Here is a 24965-nt window from a genome sequence, read left to right as displayed (position 1 = left end):
TGGTGAGCAAAAGTAAAATATTAATGCTGGAACGCAGTATTGAGCACAGAAGTGATACATATTACTCACCCTCAAATCAGACTGCTCACTTTAGAGCAAACAGATTCACTTTTGGAACACTGCAGATCTAAGACACAATGCAGAAGGAGAGGGGAAGACCATCGCCATTTGTGATCTGCAAACTCCAGACCAGACCCCAGACCCACAAACAATCAGAGGGTTGATTCATCTCTCCAAGTCCTAAAGAAGGGCCTGTCAAGCAAAAATGGGCATTGGAGGTGCAAACCATTTCCCTGGTCCCCTCAGGAACACAAGCCATGCTCATGGAATCAAGAGGTAAAGAGAATTCACTTGAATTGTTATCAGTCCTGCACTATTCAGAGCAGCCTTCTCAAATATTTGTATACACACATACTCCAGAAGAATTTTTTAGTGAACAATTAAACAAAAGTGTGCATTATGCTTTCGCAATAGAAAAATCACATATTTTGTATATATTTATAGTAGTCAAATTCTTAACAGTGAAATAATGGGCTCCATTTGCTGGTTCTGTTGGTTTGGAGGAACTCATTTATCAGGAAAGACCGGAAGAGAGAAATTACAGTTAGCATATATGTACTACTAAAGCTTTCTCACTGTAAGTCTCTGGACTTGGAGATTTATAACTTGAACAAGTTCCAGTCATTTGAACTTACATATTTCCACTCATAGGTCAGATTCAAGTTTAGAGAAGTAGGAACAAAAGATATCTACCATTTCTGAGTACAAGGTGACGGGAGTCATGATCTTGCATCGGCTGTAGGTACAGCAGCTATGCCTAGCCTTCTGGAAGCGGGGCAAGGCACACAGATTCTCATGCAGACAGGATGCTTCATATGCCACATTCCTTCTTTCTCACATTATGTCACTCAACTCTAATGCAAGGGTTTTTTTGTTGTGTGACCACAGCACATTTTGTACAAGAGGGAGAGGAACATCCATCAGATCTCATCAACAGATGTTGTTCATGTATTTCGTATGACATAACTGGTCTATGACATATTCATGTATTTCGTATGACATAACTCAGGTATGTTTTTACATACCTGAGAACACTTGCATTTCAGTTATGCATGAATGTATATGTGGAAGAGTGGAAGAGTCATGGAATGTTTGAATAAAAAGACAGCTGAATAGTTCTCATGAGTTATAGCTAACCATCAGAAAGAAAAACATTCTTGGTACAGGAAGTACAACTTTTGCAAAAGCTGGAAAAAGAGTAAAGTAGGAGGAGACAAAGGAGGCTCTTATCATTAAGCCATTGACTGGTGCTTTGGAGAATTGACTTTGTCCTTGAAATCCACTGAAAAATTACTGTTTGCATGTATTAGATTCATACTGCTTTGATTTTGACAGTAAATCTCCTAAAAAATTTCTTTGCATTGGAAATGCTGAAACATTGAAAACTGAAACTGTGAATCTGAACCTCCTATAACCAGCAGTAGGCCACACCAGATCTCAGTTCTTATATGTGTTTCTCCTGTGCGAAGAATCAGTTTTTGCCCCACTCTTGGCAACACAGAGAAAGAGGCCATGTGCTCCCAATGTAAAAGCGTCAACCGAAAGACATGGGAAAGGGAGAAGGAAGAGAAGTGGCTATAAGACTTAAGAACAAAGATGCTGGAGGATGAAGAGTGACTGCTACTTGAGGCTAGACAGTTGTGGAGAAGGGAAACTAGGAGTAATACTGGGTTGGGGTGACAGCACAGGGCCTAGAAAAGGAGCCTGGGACTGACTGAATAGGTAGAATGGTTTACAGGCTTACAATGGAAATAGGAAAATAAAAGGAAGGAAGAATCAGGAGAACAAAAGAGAACAAAGAACAGCTACTGGATTGAACTAGAAATGGTTTCAAGGTGAATAGGAAAGAAAATGAAAGAGATGACAGAAAATGGGTATGAGAAGATGAACAGGGGAGACTGCAATGCTGGGGAGATATTTGTTACCTCTGCCTCTACCACAGAGCCCTTACACGTACAAGATTCAAATAATGAGCAGAAAATATGAGACTTACTGAGTTATACATCGGACAATAAGTATTAAGCCAAATGATGACAATACTTTTCTATTGTTCTACAAGCATAATATCAGAATGTTGTTCACCATGGTAGACATTCAATAAAAGGCATTTTGGTATAATATTGTTCAGTGCTGCAAAGGAGGAGGAGCAAAGAGGAATTCTCAAAGCTGAGTCAAATATCCAACTTTGTTCTACATTGTCTGGAGGAAAGCTTAAGTCCCTAGACTGGGATTCAAAGCAGAGAGTATATGGAACATGGAGATGCATGATCCCACTCCATCAGACAGCTTTGGTGTGTCTAAAATGTCTTGCTTGGATTTAAACACCTGCTTCATAGTTGCAGTTCATTGCTCCAGGCTCCGAGTGCCTGAAACCACTTCCTGCATTTAGATACTACTTTGCTCCCAGGGTAGTTGAAGTATTTGGCCTTAGACAAAAGTGACAAAAAAGAGAAACTGTGCAGGACTAGAACCCATGTGACCCTTCCTGGCCAAATGCCCAAGCAACTATTTACAGGGCCAGGCTCCTACCATCTGGTCTGATCAGCTTTCCCTTTCAGGCTGTACTATCTCAGTGTTAACAAAAAAAGAGAAGCTCAGTCATGGCCAGATCACTGCAGGGACTGATGGAAGAGATGCCCTTCTAGAAAAGAAAATCTGGATGTGAAGATCCTTTTACAGTGAGGAGATAGAATGAGGAGGTCCTTCAGGCAAACAGTTGAACTGTTAGGCAAACATGGCTAGCAGCATCAGTTTCCCCCTGCACCCATGCAGTCAGATATGATCTCAACATGTCTAGTTAGCTGTTCATCTCCAGGGACTGAGAAATTTTTCTGCCTAACAATGTGCATATCTAGGATATCTCATACACCTCAGAACACTGAATAAGGTTTTCCTAAACCTAAACTTTCATTTTCAGTTAGAATTTCCTAGCTACCTGTTTAAACTGTTTCTGTTGGTCTGACTGAAGTAGAGAATCTGTGAAAAAATGTATGTGATCATGTCATTAGGTGCTTTATTCTACCTACAGTTTGGATGACAGAAAGTTGCATATGAAGCCTTGTATTTTCAAATTTTCAGTACTTTACTCTTCTACTGCGAAACAGAAGTATAATGTGATGCTTCTGTGCAGTAAGCTAGCTAGCTTTCTTAATGTACTTACAGTGACATAAACCTGTAGCAAATCTACTGACTTTAGAAGAAGCATAACCCAATTTTGCAAGGTGCTGAGAGCCTCCTGCCTAGCTAGCTCTAAGTGTGTACATATAGACTGCAATAGTACAAAGTTCTTCTGTTCTTTGCTGTATTTAGAATTACAGATCAAAGGTAGTTCAGTGCGCAATTGTGTAATACTAATATTGATTTCCTGGCTCAGTGATAGCAAAAGTCACATGGAAATATAATAAACTAACCTCAAGTCAAGATCACCTCCCTGCTGGAGATACTCTTTAATTATCAGATATGGTGTTTCCTACAGTTCTCTGCAAATAAGAAAGAAGCTACTAAGTAAATAAATGCATATAACAGAATCAGCAATATTGAGGGCTCTACATAAAGATTTTCAGAGAGTTCAACTGGATCTAGAGAAGTGCTGAGAATTGTGGAAATCTCCACCAAATGACAGTTTCCTTCAGCTGCATTTTTCCAATATTAATCTTAATCAACACCATTCCTGTTGTGGCAACATATGTATCAATGCTGTTGGTTGTGCTGATTGCATCTCATAGGAAATGGAAAATCACATTTGCTATGCATTCAGTGATTATTTGAGATACATCATTTTCTCCATTAAAGGAATGTTTAAGTGTTTAGCAAAGCAAAGGAATCTTCACACTCTTTTAAAATTAGGAGAAATATACAGATTTTTTAAGAAATCTTAGTCTTTTTTCAATAGGGGAAAAGGAGAGAGGAAGAATCAGCACTACTAAATGTTTCAATCTGAAGTTCCTATTTAATAAATATGAGCCAATAGTATGAATTGAAAAATAAAATAAAGTATAAAAGATTATCCAGAAGTTCATAAATGCAAAACAGATTTACAAATATTAAGCATGCATGATTCCAAATATGTAGATGATAGCACCCTGAGATACAGGTGTACCATCCAACCCCATATGAGGTACATACCCAGTAACCCATATTTGTGTTAAATGCCTGTTGTGCTATAAAAATTCAGAAGGGCTCCATCAGAATTTTCCCTTTATTTCAAGCACTCTGAACCAAAAAACAAATATCACAGTTATTACAAGTATGTGAGAGCCAAAGGAGAACTACACAGGCCCCAGAGGGCTGTGAAGTATGGACTCAGATAGTACTCTTAGAAGGAAACAAGATGTCTGAGCAGTGTGGGCATGAGTTGGTCTGAAGTACTTATCCTTGGAGGTAGGCAATCCAGCCCTTAGCAGGTAGCTTAGCAGTAATAGCTTTAGCAGAGCTTTGCTTTTAGCATCACAGCCCTCTTTGGAATTTTCTGTTATTGATTGTTCCCCATATTTATTTTATTTAAAAGAAATGTGGTGCATGGTAGCCAAAGTCTGAGTTTAGAAATATTGAAGTCCCTGGTGGACTATTCTACTGCAACAGTATGAATTAGAAATCCTTGGCTATATGTGTCAAGTCCCAGTAAATGCTGGTATAGCATACTATGTTAAATATAGTCCATTTTGATATTTACCTGTATCTACTGTTTGTGTAGATGTACAGAATCAGCTTGAAGACCATTTAAGTCTGTAGGTTCTGGAGCTGACTTAAGAATAGTAAGCATTCAACAGAATGGTTACTTCAGGATTCAGTATAGAATGAAGTGGTTTCAAAACTAAGAGCATTTGCTGCCTTGTCAGTGCGTGTAGTCAAATAGAGACCCAAGACTGCTTGTGGTTAAGCTTGATGATACTGGGAGAGTTTGCAGCCACTTAGTTAAATTGGTTATTTCATATTTGAGTCATTTTTAGTTAGAACAAGTATTTGTAGAAAAGAATAGGTTAAATTCTTTCCCTGAATACACTGCCAGAACAAAGGGGGTTATACTGATATAAATCTGACTCAAACCATTAAAAATACTAAGCTTTTAAGCTGCAGTAGCTATGCTATAAACTTAATATTTTGCAATAAGATTATTGAGGATACAAAAAATAAAACCAATCTTTCCACTCAGTTGATGTGTTCAGGTAGTCTCTTGTAAGTCAAATTACTGACATAAGGTGTAGTTTCTCTGCATACTGTATAGGTTAGACTTGATTTTGCTGTCATTTCATCCAAGTGAATGGGGTTGTATGCAACAGTGTTGCATACATAGTTTTGATAAGAGGAGTTGGGTCATCAGGATAATCAATTGGATATGTAGGCCATTTGAAAGTTCCTTAACTTTTCTTATTTTCCCCTCCATTTCATATCGAAAGCCAATGAGGGACTGGTTGGCTCCATCTCAGAGTACACTGTGGTTTGTTTCCTCATTATGGAAATTTGTGGTTAACTTTGCATTTTGTTTTTTCTTTTCACCATTGTCTCATTGTTCTCTTCTCTCATGCTTAGAAGTATCTTGTTCAAAAAAGAAAAGATACTATTTCCCTGTAGAAATAAACCCAGGCTCACTCATGAAGAGAACTATTCATAATATAGGGTTAGAATTAATCTAAAAAATGTCCATCTGTGTTACAGAAGAGACCACTGATTCATGAAATTATACTGAATGCCAATTCAGCCTTCTGAAAGAGCTAATGTTTTACTGTTACAAAGTTTAGACAAATATTTGCTCCCTCTGAGCATTAGTCCGGATATTTACAGGGTACTCATAGCAGCTAATTTAGGTACTTACACTATTTTTGTTATCAGTTTCCACAGGTTCCCAAACTAGTTGATCAGGAGAAAGAGAGTCCCATAAGGGCTAGAGCCAATGTAAGGGCAGTTTATCTGTCTCTTCTGCCTGTTTTGAGAGTAGTTAACAGCACTATTAGGGAAGCTTGGAAGCTAAAGAGAAGAATCACACTGTTTTACTACAATAATATTATTCATTCAAGCTTCTCTGCCTCTTGTCCAAATAAGTATTTCTTTCATTCCTCTTTTGCCATCATATCAGAAGGAAACTCAGAAAGATTCATGGAGGGCAAGTGCTGTGTCATAAGAATGAAAGGAAACAGATGGTCACCCATGACCTGAGCAGTAACATTGCAAATAAGCAGTCAGGGCTGAACATCTGCACTCTGGTTTCTACAAGCAATGGAAGAGACGGGGTTCTTTGCTCAGCTTCATCTGACAGTTTTTCATAGGTTTTATTTTATATTTTATTTATTTGTAGAGCAATATATTTATTTGTAGATTAAAAGGCAAACTTTGGCTTCAATTTTGCAATTATGTAGCCCTACAGAGACTTGAATGGGGTTTCATCTATACAACAAAAGGCAGAATTTGGACCCAGCAAAGAACTCTCTCTGTGTGTATACATATATGTGTGTGCTTGTTTCTGTGCCTGTGTATAAACACACATGAAAATCCTGATTTAAACCAACAACTGAACCAGAATCCTAAGCATTAAAAACTGAAGCCTGTTCTTCTCACATGGAAAGCCAAAATAGGATCATAATTTCTACGGCTCATACATGGAGAACTGTGTATCCCAGAGATACTCTCATGAACACTGTGCTTCCAAGAAGATAACAGGTCTATCGGTCTCATCAGAACCATTATAAGCCATTCCATTATTAATTTAGCATTTCTTTGAGTCCTTTGCTTTAGATCTGTAGCAAAGAATATGCTTTTGCTCAAAGTAGTAAATTCCACTGGTCAATATATAAATTAGCATACTTGAAGCTGGCAATTTGCCTTAAACAAACAGCAGACATATCACATATCCTAAAAGCAATTCCTCTCTTAATAGTGCCCCTTTCAGTACAAGCAGTTTGGTTCTGATTTTTTTTTTTTAATGAAAAAAAATGACACCGAGAATAAAAATAAGAAACTAAAATACAACAAAAGCTGCCAAAATATTAATCACTAATTGCTTCTACTTCATTGTTCTCATTTTCAGTGAACTGGTTGTAGTCAGTACTGTAACTGTACTCAATATAGTTATCAATGACTCATCATCAAAATTGAAGAACATATTGTGTGAGTATCCTTGGGGGTCTGCTCCAGTTCTGACATTATTTTCATTATTGACCTGGATGACAGAATAAAGAGTGTAATTATTAAATTTGCAGATAATTAAATTTGCAGATAATAACAAGATAGGAAGGATAGCCAAGACTTTGGAGTATAGGGTAAAATTAAAAATCACCTTGAGAAACTGGAGAAATGGTCTGAAAAATTCTATGTCAATAAGAACAGTATCAAAAAGAATCAACTTCACAAACTATTTCTGATGCTGGAACAATATCCAAGAGTAATAAGCTCTATGGAAAAAGGATATTGGTTTCAGGGCCACCTTAAGAATACTGAAAGGCCTGAAAGTATGATAATGTACAAAATAGCTTTGTTGTACATCATGCAGAATCTGAACAAATGTTATATGTCCATACAGTCATTCTTTATGTTGGTTGTTGGCCTACGCAGTAAAAAAACACTTCTGGCTTTACGGTGGGTAATATATTCAAGAAGTCAATAATGTCATTCCATTACAAGAAAAGGAAGCACCCTAGTAGGATATAGAAATAGAACTGCAAACTGCAAAAACTCAAGGAATCAGTCCTAAACTCAGAACGGGTAAGTCTTAGGTGGTACTCTGTGTCCAGTTACGGGCACTGCACTTCAAGATATGGACTAAGGGAAAACTGTCTGGAGAGAACAAGAAGAATCATCAGATGTCTAGAAATAACACCCATGAGGAAAGATTGAACAAATTTAGTTGCTTAGACTGCAGAAGAGAAAATCAAACTGAGCATGATGACATTATCTGAAATATATAAAAGACGATGAGAATAATCTGTTTTGTAAGCTTATGGTGGATTGTGTTTAAAGGGCAGAAAGGAAGATTTGGGTTAGATAATGAGAAAAAGCCATTTTAATAGTAAGAGATAACAAAGCTTTGGAAGAGATTGGCTGGGAAGTTTGTTTAATCTTGCTAATTGGGGGTCTTTAAGACCATATAAACAAGCAATCATCAGGAATGATGTAGGTAAAATTGATTATGCTTGAGTTATGGTAGAGATGTTCTGCCAAAGTATCTTGTAGGACTACAGTTCTGTGAAACCACCCTTCAGTTGTTCATTCCCACCATTTTACTTAGGAAATACATTTTAATAGATGATTTAGCCAGGATCTCAAACTAAAGTGCTCAAGATGATTATATATTCTTGCTCAAGAAAATATATGTCCCACTTAACTATCCTTGTGTCTTTGTAGATCCAACCAGACTGTTCATTCCAATTCAACAGTAACTGTGGAGCTAAAAGATACATTAGGTAAACAGCAAGGTAGTCATGCAAATTTCCATTTTTTTCTGCCATGCAGTGACAATCTCAAAAAAGTAAATGAACCATGTGGATAGTTCTCATTTTCAGTCATAATTTGGATAGTTTGGTCAGTGAACACACATAGTGTTTTGAATTCTAGTTGCCAAATTATTTAAGTGGAGCTCAAGTCATTAAAATTAAATTTTCTAAATTGCATTTGGTTGTGTCAGAACTCCAGACAAGTGGATTTTCCTAGGCTGTCAGCACTCAGCAAACTATTTTGATCAAACAAGAATGGTATTTACTGAGCAAAACCATGTTTTAAAGAATTGATGCAAGCATTAAATATGAAAACACTAAGACCAGAAAGGTACCATAGCCACAAAAGGTTGTATAAAATTAAGCTGAAATGGTAACATCAGCTGTAGTGTGAGTTCATTCTAATACACTGTCACAAAATATGGTGCTTTGGCTTGACTAGATATTAGCACTGAACAGCACCATCAGTCATCTTACCAGGAAATCTGGAAACTCTTCCCCTGGAGCTAACGAATCCCTGGTAGTAGCATTTCTGAAGGAATCGTTAAGGAGATTCAGGGGTCTGATGTGAACGAACAGTCTCCACTCACCTGGAACCAGTAGTCATCACCATGACAGACGCTACAAGTTCCTGAACCATAATTCTCCCACTTATCTCTGTATATATTCTTGGTAGGAATGAAAATATATTTTGAGTCGACCTACATAGCTCTATATTACATCTGAACAATGTTACTATCCTTGAATAAAGAGCAGTGATTTTCAATGAAGTATATAAATGAATAGGGATGGCTAAAGTGCTCATCTATTATTGTGACAGAGGCCAATATAATATGTTAGACAGACAAATGTATCAAATTTTACATCATCAGAGTCATCATATTCATAAATTTGGAATTTATCTTTTTTAATGCACAAACATCAAAGGGTGGATGAAGAGTCACAAATGCAATTTACCATACAAACAAACTGCAATCATACCAGATTGAATAAGGTCGGCCTTGGAAGGAAGAAGAAATGTATGACAGCAGGGGAGGATTCATCTGATCAAATGTAGACTCCTACAGTGTAAATCTGATCTAGTCAGCTGGATTCCTCTTCTTGCCAGTGGAGAAAAACAAGTACACATGGGGTGTTATTCCTCACATCTTGTTTAGGATAGGTCGGTTTAATTATGTCCTACAGTGCCTGTGTCTTTCCGTAGACTATATATGGAGCCTAGTAAGCAGTTCAAATGTAGATAAATGGACTGCAGATTCCTAAAATGATGTGAGATGAATCCCATTCTTAACAACCAACTGAAAGGTATGCAGCAAACGAGAATTAAAAGTAAAAAATTAAGTAAGTAAGAAGCCAATATTTTTTCATGTAAAGTTCTCAGAGAAAACATCTGAAGAAAAACCCATAAACTTGAAAATAGCAAAATATTTTGCATAACCAGATTTAAAAAATAGTAAAAAATATTTCAATTTATTTTTTACTTCACTTTGGTTTTAACCAATTATTAAGTGCTTTTTTCCTCTCTTTCTCCAAGTGGCTCCAACATAGGAAAAAAATGGTACTAATGAGAGGCTAGAAGTAAAACTATGGACTCAACTCCATCTTGGTGTGTGTCATTGTTGACTTCAGTAGAGTTCTGCAAAATGAATTTGACCTTGGATGTTTTCAATCAGTGTGTTCCAAATGAGAAAAAATTGTTGTTAGTAAAGACCAAAGAGGGAAATAAATCAAAGGCACAAAGGGCAGTCAGTCATCCAATTTTCTCTGATTCTCAGTGGGAATTGGGTGCTTAACAGCCCTTAGTATCCTTGAAAATCTCCTCCTGGGATTTGAAAATGAAAAGAGAAATGGGTGACCTTTTTCCATTCCAAAAATTGCTTATTGAGAAGTTAAGCTTTTCTGTTGTTTTCTAGGGAAAATGAGAGAGAGGGAAGACTGAATAATGGTCAATAAATAAAAATTTCCATTAGTGGATTACACTAGTAGGAAAGGTGTGTCGGGGCTGGGGGGGGACGACTGTGCTGAGGAGGTTGTTTGTTTGTTTTGGTTTTCAAAATATATGTTTGAGTAAAATAGTTTGCTTTCCTTTGAGCAAAGACAAGATAATAAAAAAAAGAAATCCATGTCAAGATGAAAATAGTTCACGTACTGACAGGAGCATGTATGGCTTCTGTAAGCACAAGCATAGCTCTTAGAAAAAACATGCATGGGAAACAAATACTTTTGGGTGTATTTGATCAGTCTAGGGAGCTGTCTTTCTCCTTTACCGTTCATACACTGGATTCCTGTGCCCCCTTTAATCAGCCAAACTGAATTAAAAACAACAAATGTATATAATTTTCCTTTGAACATGGTGTGGGAGGTAAGAGGGAAGAATCATTAATATATATGGACAAAAGTTTAAGATTAAACATGAATCTTGTTCCAATTGTGGCGATGAATGGTGGCTGAAATAAATTCAAGTCTTTGGACCACTCTGCCTTAACCCAATCATCCATATAATAAATTACCTGGAGTGATTAGATTGCAGAATTGTACCCATGGGCCTCTTACCCATTAAGCATGGAGGTGCCAGAAACTCTGCTGCTGCTGCTGCAAATAGTAGTGAAAAGTATAGCTAAAATTATACGGGATGTTGCTGTTCTGCAGCAAGTGCCAGGAATGTGGCAGCGTCTAATCCCTGTAAGGGAGTTCCCTTGTCCTTCTGCTTTTTGAAATGCATTTGATTGAAAGCTTTTTACTCAGTCCTTGCACAAAAAGCAAGGTAAACACAGCTGTTAGATTTTAATGGCATGAAGATAAGTGCACATATTTTTGTTGTTTTGGTATTGTAGGCTGTTGACTGAATTTCAAAGAAAGCAATAGCAACAGAAGAGTGAGGAATTGTACTGACTCAGGAGATATATTAATATTCAGACCATTCTACCTAATATGCTTGGGAATATTATCAAGTGTAATAAATTCACCACAAACTCCTGAATTGCTATACATTGTATGCTACCATAGGCAGCTGGCATAATCTAAAGTAACTGACCAAAAGCAAGGAGACATATTTTATAAATGATTCAGGCCTCAAGCTCCCATTGACTATGTGAAAAGATGCAGCCAGGTATAAAATGAATAGAGGGGCAATGGCCTTTGTTAAAACAATATAAATGAATGCAATCATGACATGGTTATGGCATGTGACTATAGACAGTGTATGCTGCACATATCTGATGTCATTACTTGCATTCAGTGCATTGTGTGAATGCTGACAATGAAGAAAAGGAATTATTTAAGGTCTGTGAGTCTATTCTATTTTAAAGATCATTTAGCTCCATACAGTTAGATTACAGCTTGCAGCTAGCATTTGTATTTCTGGGTGACAGAAAACGAAACTTGTCACCATGTGAACATTTGGAGTTGCTCTGGGAGTGTGTCTTTGAGTAATCTATCCCAAAGAAAGCAGAAAAAGAAACAGGCCACTGAAATATCCTGTATAGAAGGCTGAGGAGGAATTGAGCCATAATTCCCTCAGTATATGCGTGCAGCTAGCATGCATGATTTGCCTCTCAGTACAAAAATTTGCTATATTTTGCTATAGAATTTGCTATACCTTTCTCATATGGACCTGAAACAAAGAAGTCACAGCCACTCTATATCTACTACAACTCTCAAATATTTCTAATGTATCCAGACACTTCACAACTCAGTATGCAAGAAACACCCATTTGCTCAAATTTGCTTTAGATAGATACCCCAAAATCCTTTCCACATTAACCTTTGCTTTTCCTATTGGAATTCCAAATTTGAGGACCTACTTGACTCCCAGAGACAACAGATCCTTAAACATGCAGAAAAACACCTCTACTTTAATTTCCTGGGAAGCACCTAGGCTTATTGGAGAATCCTTCATTTGGAGCAAAATCAAGTGGAAGCCTAATACAGGATCCAGTTACGGCTTAGATCTGATTATGCCCATTAAACTTCCAGTTCATGTTTCTAAACAGAAGGAGGAAAATATACAAAAAAGAATAAACAATAGGTGATAACTGTATGACAAGAAATACTTATAAGCTAGGTGTGTCTCCTTCTGGATTCATGACCAATCTACTCTCCTCAATAAGTTATAGAGTAGAAAAGTACACTTTCTAATTAGAAGGCCCCTATAACCCTCTACACTAACCTAAAGAGATCACATATCTTGAAGAAACTGAATTTACCATGGTTGCTCACTCAGGGACTGCCCAAGTTTTACTGACAGTATTACTGACACACACAGAGGCACTTCCATATCTTGCTCTAGTAAAAGAATACACATGCAAAGCAGAACATGGACCAAAGCAATGAACAACTGAGTAAACCTTTGTCCAGTTGCAGCCCACCTCTGCCCTTCATTGTCATATGCAAAGCATATGTTTAATCTGCACATAGAATTACTGCCAATTTGCACATAAATGGAGTAACCATTTATACAAATGACTGATCAGACATATTTATGCATATAATGATTAAATTAAGCGCCTGCATCCTAAGTGCATCTGCTCAAATCAGATGTCCCTGTTTTCTAGCATTTTGCACATATATCATACAACTAAAATGCCTGAAAAAGCAGGTTTAAAAATGCAGAACAGAGAAAGAAAAACTGTGTTAAATACAAAAAATGAACATAAAAACATTTCAGGACTGCATCTTTCTAGTGTACTTAATTAAAGAGAACACTGGAAACAGTACCTGATTAGCTGGGAATTTGATGCTTCAAATTTCTTACAGTGTTTTCAGCAAAAGGATTCACAAATATCTATCACAGCCTGCCTGGACCATAAATAGAATGGAACAAAAAAGCAGGCACAGAAATTAGAGTACTTTCAAAATGATAATCTCTCTATATCAGGCTTCAATATTCTCAAATGATTTAGAATGTAAAAATAAATCCTTACTCTTGAAAATGAAAATCTTCATGAAAATCTTTACTGCAGTCTCATGACTACTTCACCACAGCACGAGTCAAATCCACCCAGAAGAAAACTGGATGAATCAGCCCTTGATACTCAAGCTACTTCTGCAGCCCTGACTCAGTTCTCTAGGATGAGACAGCTGCATTTACAAGGAACCCTCTTTTTGTCTGACACACAGTCTTTCCTCCGAATCCTGAATGCAATTGCTTTGAAAAACAAAATCTGTGATCAGATTAATTGTATGGAATCAATCAACTGCATGAGTTTACCAACGGTGTCATGGTGACATGATAGTTGGAATTCCCAAATTCCACAGATACGAATAATCCAACAGCCTTTATCGCTAGTGTTATGCTTGATATGTATTTCACCATTAGGCTCAGATAAGTGATCGCAATAAAAATAAGAAAGCCTGACTGAAAACACATTAGGCCCTTGGAGAAAAACTGAATTTTGATCCAGATTTTGTGTATGGTCCCAATCTATACTGGGCTGAGTCAAATCATGACCCAACTTTTGGCAAATTCCCAGCTGGCCTTTACAGTGACAGATCCGGCTCATCCCTGAACTAATCCCTTTTCTAGCCTTGGAGATATAATGTAGCGATTGAAGTCCTGGTTTTCAATAATATGCTCTATTTCAGGCCCAGTGAAACAGAACTAAATTTAGTCAGAACTATGTAGAAAGACTTCCTCTTCCAAGTTTATTTAACGTAAGGAAACATTGGAGATAATACTTCACCAAATTGGGTATTATTTAACTCAAATTTTTTTAGAGTACATTCTCAAGACATAGCCAGCAACATTATCTCTTCTAAGGAAAAGGCTTCCTGGGAGTTTGAAATACAAAGAAGTAGAAGAACCAAATGCATTGATATCAGCACGTGAATGATAAGTAATGACAAAGAGTGTCTCATAATAATCATGAGAACTTCCTTTGGAAAGCATTCCTGTAACTTTAATTGAGATGTAGTAGTTATTTAAGAGGGATATAATTTCGTAGGAACAATGTGAATATGCCTTATTATTCTTAGGGTTTTAAAGTGTCTACAGTTTGTTCTGAAGAGATCTTGTGAATCTATGAGAGCGTTTATAAGCAGAATTTGTATTACAGTTTATATATTTTCAAAGATTAAGGTGTACAGTATCTACTTTATTTACCAAGTCTTCTGCTAGAGGGGCAAACATAATAATAGCAATTAAAATGGAAAACAGCGGGAACACTGAGCACAGCAGTCTGGTTACAATGGAATTCCTGCTGGTAGGACAACAGGAACACATCAAACAAGAAGCAGTATTGAAGAGAAAAGAAGCCAGCAAAAATAATGAGCTTTTAAATTATAAACAGAAATGGACAACCCTCTCTTTAAACAATGTAAAAAAGGTGAATGTAGAATTCAGTTATATGGCATAGGCAGAAAGCAACTATGAATAGAAACACCTTCGACAAGTTACTATAGAATGAGGGCTGTTTGCTGCACGGTTGTCAGTGAAAATGTATTGCTCTTATATTCTTTTCAAAATTAAAATGCTGCATCTGGGGACAGCTGTTGACTGATAAGGAAGGACTGCCTGGATTTCAGTGACATTATTTCTCTGCAACAGCATGTAGAAATTAATTTAGTTAAAGGGAAGACATGAAAAGAAAACTGAAACAGAATGAATTTAATGATTTTTTTTCCAAAACTTGGGCATATTGTTGCTATTATTATTATTATTATTATTATTATTATTATTTAGCCTTTATTTCTCTTTATTTCCCTTCAGTTTCTGGTATTGAAATATATGTCTTTCAGATGATTCTCTCCTGTCTGCAAATTCAAATAACTGAGATGTAATGACAGTTGTGAGCATTAGGAGAAGTATTCTATACATGTTTTGACTGAACGTTTTACATTTTGTATCCTATTTTTAACGGCTTTATATAAGTTGGGTGAATATCAGCCAATACAAGATTTGCTGGAAATGGACCACTAGCCACACCTTTGTTGTCATTTGTGCACAATGCCTAGGGATTTAATGGAATAGAATACCTGCTGTATATAAAAATACTCATTTTACAACAAAATGAGAGCAGGCTTTTTTTTTGGTCTCCTAGAATCAGAAAGAATACCATAAACAAGCCAATTTTCCATATGTTATATTGGATGGAGGCCCTCATACATCTATATTTAGGGGCATTTTTCCTGGAAAAAATGCTTTTCTGTTTGTTTTATCTCACTGAAACTCAATATCTCTTGTTTGGGGATAATCTAATTAAATATTGCCTAACATTCTGTGGGAATAAGGATTCATTCTTATCATTCCCAGTGGAAATCTTAATTATAGGTTGCCACAAGAAGCTGAATTATTAAGACACTTATCATTTTATAGTTCTACAACTTTCTGATTTGTTATAGTGTAAAAATATGGGTTTTTTAGATGCAGTAAATGCCTGAAAAAAATATGCACAGATCAACAATTTAATATTTAACAAAGAACAGTACTCTTTCTTCCTTCTCAGGAACAAAGCTCAAAAACATAGCTACCCTAGATGTGCTGATTCTGAAGAAGTTTTATAGCGATGACAGTACCCTACCAAAACACCAGTGTTTAGATCTGTATGACATAGCATTAATCACTCACTATTTTATTTATAAAGCTCACCTCCTTTCACGAATCAAGATGCTTTAAGCTAACTACCCAAGATGCTCAATTTATTTTCAATGACTTCAAAGTAGCTTTTTATAACATGACAAAAAAGACTTTAATGAGGCCCTCAGACTGCAAAGAAATTAAGAAGCATTAAGTTTGCAAAAGGAAGCACTTGCAAGAAATATACCACACAACCTTAACTCTGCCCTCTTTGTATATGAGCGTTGTATTTCTCAGTAACTAACTGCTTATTGTTTCAATTAAAACAAAAGCCTGAGGCTCCTGCTTTGTCACTCTGTGCCCAGGATGCATTGTGCTCAGGGAACACAAGCTGTTTGATACTCTATTTGACCCATTAGCATTTATTCACTGCACACCACCAAGCCCTTTTCCAGGCACTTTAGCACAATTCAATGTACTCAGTCTTGTTCATTTTCTGGCAGGTTCATGGAAAGACTGATCATGAGCCCACTAAAGTCAGTGAGAAGCTTTCCACAAATTTCAGTGCACTTTGACTTGACCCAAAAGAGGCAGAGGTGCCATGGAAGAACAGAATGTTCTTCCAGAATCATGGCACCCATGAGTAAAGGGGCAAAACTAAGCATAGGCTGACTCATTATCCATATTTATTGTTCTTTCAGTATAGGTTTCAAGGGGAAAATAAAGACACCCCCCAACAAAAAGGGAAAAAAAAGGAAAGAAAATGAAGCAAAAGAAATTCTACTGGTCATTTTCTTTGAAAAGCAAAATGTTCTGATCTGAGCAAAATACATCTCTGGGAAATAACTGCAAGTCTATATGCACTGTCACGAGTAGCATGTAAAGAAAAGGATTTTCTCAATATCTTGTCTTTTTATGTTTCCACCTTCATACACATGCACAGCATCAGAGTAGAGAATTTGTTTCAGCAAAAAGCATTATATGTGTGCATTATAATGCAGAGAAATGAAAACCGATTTTCATGAAACTACTGAAAACTAATTCTCTGATGTGGTCTCAATCCAAAACGCAGTTTCCCCATCTACTAAGAAAACACCAGATTGCTTCTCTCTTTTTAAAATTAAGGTCTTTTCAATGAAAAGTCTTTCCTCCTCTCTCCTTCCTCTAATCCCTTCTCCCTCTGGGGACAGAAACATATCAGCTATTTTTGTCAAAGTTTCCAGAATAAAGCTGTCTCGCTGGCAGCACCAATGCCAAAAACTTTTGAGAAAGTGACTCACCAAAAAGGAGAGGAAAGAGCTTATGAAACTCTATAAGATCAGTTTAGTCTGTTTAATCTTAAATAATTGAGAGCTACCCATCATAAGGGATAGTCCTAGATTCCTCTCCCTCAGTTGTTTATATTTGTCCCTTTGTGCTGCATAGGCATTTGTACAGATGCATGCTGATGCAGGTCAGGAAAATGATGCAAACTAAATACACACACACAAACTATACATATACATACATATATATAGGTTTTGTGTGTGTGTATTTAATATATATTAATATATTCTTTTTTCAGTTGAAGGTCTGGTCTGACATAAACATTGCTCGTTGGTTTAATACTTTTAAAACACTAAAACTCTAGTCATACAGAAGAATCTTTATGAGTAGATAGTTGTTCCTTACCACATCAGCGGGTAGTAACCTATGTGGCTTTCTTTTCAGGATTAGACTCAACCTTATTCACCCAGACCACCTTATTCATTTCCATCAGTACAGACAGGAGTTTGTATGAGCCACAAATGAGGTAAACTTGAATAACTGTGTCAGCATCTATCCCCACAAACAGTGAAATTCAAAGTTAAGCAAAGCAAAAGAAATCATATTAAAATCTATGTTAACTGTGGTATCTCTGAAAATGTTTTCAGAGAAGTAGTTTAGATGTTTAATAATTTGAAATAAATGCCCTAAAGAATTAAGTTTTACAGCATACACAAAAGAACTTAAGATAACTTATTAATCATTTAAAATCAGTGAGGACTTTGGCTTTCACTGTGGCAAAATAAGGCCTTGATCTTTCTTTTTCTAGGACAAACTCAGAGTGAAGTGTTTTGCCACAGTCAAACTGTTATGAAATACCAGGCAGTCACCATAGCATCTTAGATGCTTATTAAATATTCTGCATACCTATTATTTCAAAAATCCTACACACAGTAACAGATCAAAATACAGGTCCATGAACCAATCCAAATATTAGCTGTCTCCAAAACATTCACTGAGCTATCTTCAAAGTGTCCTTGAAGAAATCTATAGAACCAGAAGGGTTTGCTGTCGCTTTCTTAAGACAGCATTACACTTCTTTTATCAAAGCTAGTGTTTCACAGCCTTCTCATAAACAAAAGTGTTTGAGTCAGAAACATTTTCTTTTATCTGTAGAGGATGAAGCAGGCAAGATTGCTTTCCATCGTACATACATGCCACTCTTGAGAACTCGGGGAAAGACACAGGCACAGGAGTGATTTCTTAACCAACTATGCCACCATGAGGCCAGAGTAGATAAATGCACTAAAATAATGTAGAAGTGTCATTTTTAATACTGAATGCTTTTAAAATAAAGAGCCTTCATAAGCGCATATCTTATAAACGTTTGGTTTAGAAATTTAGAAATTTCTAAATATGAGTATTTATAAAGCTAGTAGGAGAGAAACACTATTTTTATTCCAAATGATTTGACAGAACAATGCATTAGAATGAAAACTGACTTTGCTTGTCTTTAGTTTCCTTTATTATATTTACCATTGCATAAGAGAGTTCAAGAACTTACAAAGTTAGGAGTAAGAATAAAGGCATATGGGTTATATGAATTAAGAAGGGCCCCATTAATGTAAACTTCCTTCCAGTTCTTGCAAATTAAACTAATGTAATAGGTAGCTTCAGCACCTATTACATGTATCAGTGCATTTGGCTGCCAGAAATTACACATTACTATATGAGAATCCTAAAGGACGCAAACAGATTCATAGCTCACATTTAATACACACCGACAGCATTAAGATCGATGCAGCAGCAGCCATGGTTTCTTGGCTCAGTGAACATGTGTGAAGATGGAGTGCTCAACCTTCATACGATAACTTACAGGCTAATGCATTCTTCCTCAAATAAGAAGACTGGTCCTAGGCCCTCTTCAGCCACAAAGGGATCCAGATCCACTGTCCAGCAGCACATCTCTCCCACGCTCTATGGTCATGCAGGGAGGTGGCAGTATGGATTGCACAGAAAGGAATGAAAGAGCAATAGCTGAGAGCAAGGAGGGAGAAAGATTATTTTTGTATTCTATCCAGGGATTATTTAACACATGTATAGAGTGGGGAGCAGAGAGCAGAGTTCACGTCTTGTCCTCTCTCATGGCAGCCCTCATCACCGTGATAGGCAGCCATACTGTTCAAATTCAACAGGAGGAGAAAAGAGTGATTCACTCCCAGCTAAGAGAATTCCCTAGTGTGCAGGGTAATCTTTTAGGAAGCATGGATTTGAACTCCTTTAATCCAAAAAAAGACATAAAAACATGACAGTAGAGCCTGCCTTCCTGGAACAGAGGGTAAGAGAAGAACTAGGACAAGTAGGAAGGTGGTATCCAGACTCAGAGGCTGGCAGTGCTGCTTGTAGGGTTATCTCAATTCACTCTGCTGGGAGCTTAGACACTAAGAGAATATGTAGACCTGCCTAAAGCTACCTGTAGACAGCTCCATTAAGGCTTCTTAGTCCAGAATTAAATCACATATTTTAGTTTGGAGCTGAAATACAGGAAGACCTGGCAACCTGGCAGCACACCTAGATCCATCCAGAGGCATTTAGTGCCTGCTGAGATGTCCTCAGGTTGACTTTTAGCTGCCTCTCCAGAACAGCTTCCCATGGGTCGTGTCATCTCTCCCAGTCCATGCAGATGTCTTGAATACCCTAGTATGCCTCAGAGGGTAGTGAATGCCTTTGTACTAAATAAGGACTCTGGCTACCTTAATTCCTCCCAGCTGAGATGGATGTCTGCCCAAGGAGGCAGGAATGGTAAATTTGCCAGACCAGAGCCTGGATTCAAATGTGGTCTTGACGTAATGTGCAAAATAGCTGAAATATCGCCCTCCTTGAGTGAGGGCTCTAACTTTTACCAGCAGTTTTCAACTTCAAAAGCCTGCAAACAATTCTTAAAAGGGCCAGAAAAGATGGCAAGGAATAACAGGCTCACATATGTCAAACTACATAAAAAATCTACTTGTGAAAGATTTCTGTGTGTCTCTGCATCTCCAGTGAAAATTAGATGTCCACAAACCAAAAGAAATTGAATTCTAGGATAGTCTAGGCTGTCATAAAAAAAAGTGAGAGATTCAGCTGCTATTCTCTCCTGAATAAGAAAGCTGGAGGAGAATGTAAATCAAATGTCTGAGACCCAACCTGACACCTGCAGGGAGTCATTCACATGCAGGAAACACTACTTTGCTGCAAAATCCCTACTGGCTGGGTTAGCTAATGCTTTTCTCAAGGTGTTAGTTATTGTGAACCCCATCACAGGTGTCTTCTTATGCATTGTACAGGTAACTTTGGTGCCTAAGATGAGTTGGTAAAAAGTTTGAGTGATGATCCTCAGTAGAAGCGTATTATTTGCCTATTTACATTTCTGAAACTGCTACATGAGTAACAAATGAGAAAGTTATATAACTAAATAAATAGCTTTTAATTTTCTAAATTTTAATATTGTCTAAAGGAAAAAACAAGAACCTTTAGTTTAATTTACAGGGCTGTAAATTTGTGGGGTTTTGTTCTGTGAAGCCTGAAACCTTTTTTTAAGTGGAAGGGTAGCATTTTAAACTGTGTTCAAAGAAGCTGTTAATTTTGTCCATCATTGTTTTTTTTCCTGTGATTCTTTGGAACTAACACACACTATACTCATGGACATGCACACACACAAGGCCTCAATTTGGAAGTTCAGCTTTAAAGTACAGAGCCAATATCTTCCAACTTCTCAACCCTCCCCCTGCCCCCCATGCTGCTGACAAGATTCACCCAGCTGGGTTCCTGCCTCCCAGTCCTCTGCTGCAGTCTTGTTTGCAGTCAGTCTCAGGATCTCTCTTCCTCTGCCAGACTTTAAGTACAGCCTTTTACATAGGATTACAAGAGATCAAGCCCAAGTCCTGCGCTGAAAAGGCATAAGAAGCCAAGAGAGCAGCATTGGACCATGCACCATCCTGGCAGCAACTCTATACTGGCTGTGATGCAGTAACGTGTCCCTCTATGTAGCACGGAGTGGTGCCAAGAGGACTGAGCAGTTTGTATGTTACTGCTGGAGGACAGACAAGAAACTAAAGCGGCCTCAATCTTTTCTGTTTTAACAAAAAGATTCTTGAGCAAAGATCTCCCTCTTTCTTACAGAATTAAAGAGCCGGGAGTCAAAAATAGGCTTTTTCTTATTAAAAAATGGCCCCAAAAGATCTACTTTAACTCATTTAACTTCTAATTCTGAGCCCCATTGCTTAAGAAGGATAACAAACACACTCCAGCACTACAAGAAGCAGTGGCCAGGTATTCTTATGGAAGGAAAGTAATGCTAAATATTATTCTCAGATCTACAAAAAAAAACCAGAATGATGTTTTAAAAAAAAGTTATAGGGAATTCATATGACCCTGAAACTCCAGTGGAAGTCTACTGGAACTTGTTCTATGTAAACTGGTTTTTCTCCTTGTTTATTTGAATAGTCTTTCAGTTCTTCAGACTGATTCACCATAGTACCATTATTAGCGATTACTACATCACATTACCATATGATATTATTTGCATTACTTAATAATACACATAAGTTTTCATGGCCACAGTTTGTCCTCTAGGAAGATATTTTGTATAATATATTCATCTTATCAGCTTTTCTGAGTTTAAGAAAATAAGTTTGTCAGAAGGGCAAGACAGATCAGGAATGCCTATCATACATGTTGCAGATATGGTCCTCATGATTCAGTAAGAGCTACTCTTTTCTCATGCAGCAGACAGAAATGGTGGTGTGTACAGAGGTACTTTCCCACTCTGGTATGTTAGAAGCTTATTGACATTTTAAATCTTCCTTTCAGAGGATATTTCACAAAATAGGCTATAATTAATTTAGCATGAACATTCAGAAATGAAGCTATTCAAAGTCGGGAAATGCAAGGAAAAAAAAACTAAAAAGCTTTTTTGTTTTCATTTTTATGCCACTAGAAAGATATATTAGACCACAGATTGTTCAGTTTATTTTTGCACTTAGTTTCATTGAATGTAATTGAAATTCTCATGAGAGAAAGGCAAATGGATTTGGCCCAGTGTGTTTCTGAACAGATTGTTGTGAGAAAATGATACAGACACTTAGATGCATCTCCAACTTCTTTATAAAGATATAATTTTCCATATATATCAAATTTCACACATACTGATTGTCTCTAGACAATTTAGAGAAAGGCCAGGGAGATTTAGTATGTTTTATTTTGACTTTATGTTCCTTTTTAAGATTTGACTCAGTAGATGAAAGGATCTTTGGGAACCATTACTTCCATGGTTAGATCATCCATAGTTTTACAGCCTGTGTGGTCAAGTCAGAATACAGCCTACAAACACTTTAGCATTGCAACATCACATTTTAAATAATTATACATGGACAAATGCACAAACAATCAAAATATCAAGCAGTAATAAGCATTACAAAAGATTGCTTGCATCATTGGTGTTGAATTGCCCCACCAGGAAAATGTAAACCAGTCCACCTCTGCCAAGGCTACTTTAATCATTCTCAGATTCTGAAGACTTTCAAAAAATTTTGGTTTTCTCGCCTCAAGTCAGAATGGAAGAAAAATGTGTCCCTTCTGTCTCACTACAACATATGGAATTTCTGTCCCAAAACTACACAGCCCACGTCTAGGATGGTCAACATTTAGCTCTGACACCAAGTCATAAATTAGATATCTTATGCTTTGTAAGGGCTAAAAAATGAGGAATATCAGATTTTTTTGGCTCTCAGGGAGAATACAAAGGCTTACAGCCCAAATCAATATGAAGCTATTAATATTAATTATTGATTTGTTGATCAATGTTAACATTACTCATTACGAAGGGCTATTTCAGTAATTTTTGGATGTCTCCAACAATGATGAATTTCACTTTTTGTCCTTCATGTCCATCTATAAATATATACTTAATATACAGGTAGATTTGTCTAGGATGTAAAGGATACTACCTTCAAATTTTTTAAAATAATTTTAGATGGATTTCCTGTATACAACAGCATAAGGTGATCTTGAATTGATTTTCCATCCATTTGAGATGACTGCATTAGCATTTTCCTGCCTAATCTTACATGAATCTGACATAGTCTTTAAGGGACTGAAAATCCAAAGATTGCCTTTGATTCACTAACTAGGGAATTACTGGGGGTAACTTGCTGTGCATCAGCTACTTTATGTTTTCTGATTGTGTATAGTCTCTTCTCTTTATTGGTTTAAATTACTTTGAGGCAGGTTGCTCATTGGTTAAAAAAGCTACTTCAGATTGGCTGTAAATAAATAGTATGCAGACAAATCACCTCCCAAGATCTGCTAACTCAGACATATGTCCAAGGTGCTGCAGGCAAACAGAGTCACCCTTCACCTCCCCATGAAAAGTGCCCTTCCATCATCTCATGTGAAATAATTTCAGGCAGTGTAGGCCTCCACAAAGTGTCACCTGCTCTAGTCTGAAAAGATGCATCCAAAGGTCTAGTGGAGAAAATAATTGTTTCAAAAGGAGAAAGAAAAAGGAGCTACAACATAAAATCATTTTGCCCAAGAAAAATAAGACAGTGGCTGCAATTTCAGTAACTGAACAGTATTTGCATACTCAGGTTACAGATTTATATGAATGAAAACTGCAGCTACTGGAAAATGGTATTTGCACTTGTAGCTTGATATATGAATAGCAAAATAAGAACAATGCATCTCAAGCATTATGTATCTGTTCAAAACATTGTTCCTCAAAAATTCTCTAACACTGTGCTTGAAGCAGATCTCACATTGCCTATACATTCTTAATATTACTCCAGATACATAATTTGTTTACATGAGGAATATTCAGTCACATACAGCCCTCATCCTAAATAAGAACTGACAATAGAAAACACTGCTTTACTTCCCAGGCCTCACTCTCCCACACACATAAGTAAAACACCTGATTCATAATGACAAGAATAAAGGCAAATAAAAGTTAAGTTTGTCACTGGTATGCATTATTTATAGCTCCACTCAGAAGGACCCACTGTATCATTACCACAATTACTGTACTCCACAGACTGCACATCCTGGTTTGGATGCCAGCCTTCCAGCACACCCTGCCTGAACTTTCTGCTCTCTGCACAACTATCTGTGGGTCACAGAAGCTGTGAAATGAGGAGATGAAAAAACTGTAGAGCGACAGGTTTAGTAAGTAAGTTTCTTAGAGTTTTTCTGTTTGCTTGCTTTGCAATATTTGAACCTGCCTGAATGAAGTAGTCTGGGCCTGAGAATAGGACCTCAAGTGCAGCTACAGTTAGATTTTTTCTTTTTCTTCAATAGCATAAAGCCTTTACTATTGTAGAAGAAAATCTCACAGAAGACAAAAAAAAAAAATAACTGTTGGCTATCTGCTATACATTTCCAGTGATAATGAACAATATTTAGGAGAATCCCAGATCCCACATTTACATTTTAAAAATATCTGTTTCATATCAGAAGCCATTTCTCTATCAGTCTTAAAGGTACTTTTATAGTTCTTAATAATTAATCAGCATCAGCATCATTCATCATTCATCAGCACCAGTTCATCAGCAACTTTACAGTGCTTTGATGAACTGTGTGAAAAGGAAAAAGTCACAGAAAAATTATATCAAACCAATACTGTACGAGTTTCAGAGTGAGAAAAATCAGCTTTTACAGAGAGCTCACCCTTTCAGAAATGCATGACC

The sequence above is a fragment of the Dromaius novaehollandiae genome, chromosome 2, assembly GCF_036370855.1.
Source record: "Dromaius novaehollandiae isolate bDroNov1 chromosome 2, bDroNov1.hap1, whole genome shotgun sequence".
Taxonomy (NCBI): Eukaryota; Metazoa; Chordata; class Aves; order Casuariiformes; family Dromaiidae; genus Dromaius; species Dromaius novaehollandiae.
The sequence above is the reverse complement of the archived record's forward strand: the minus strand, read 5'-3'. Positions refer to the sequence as shown.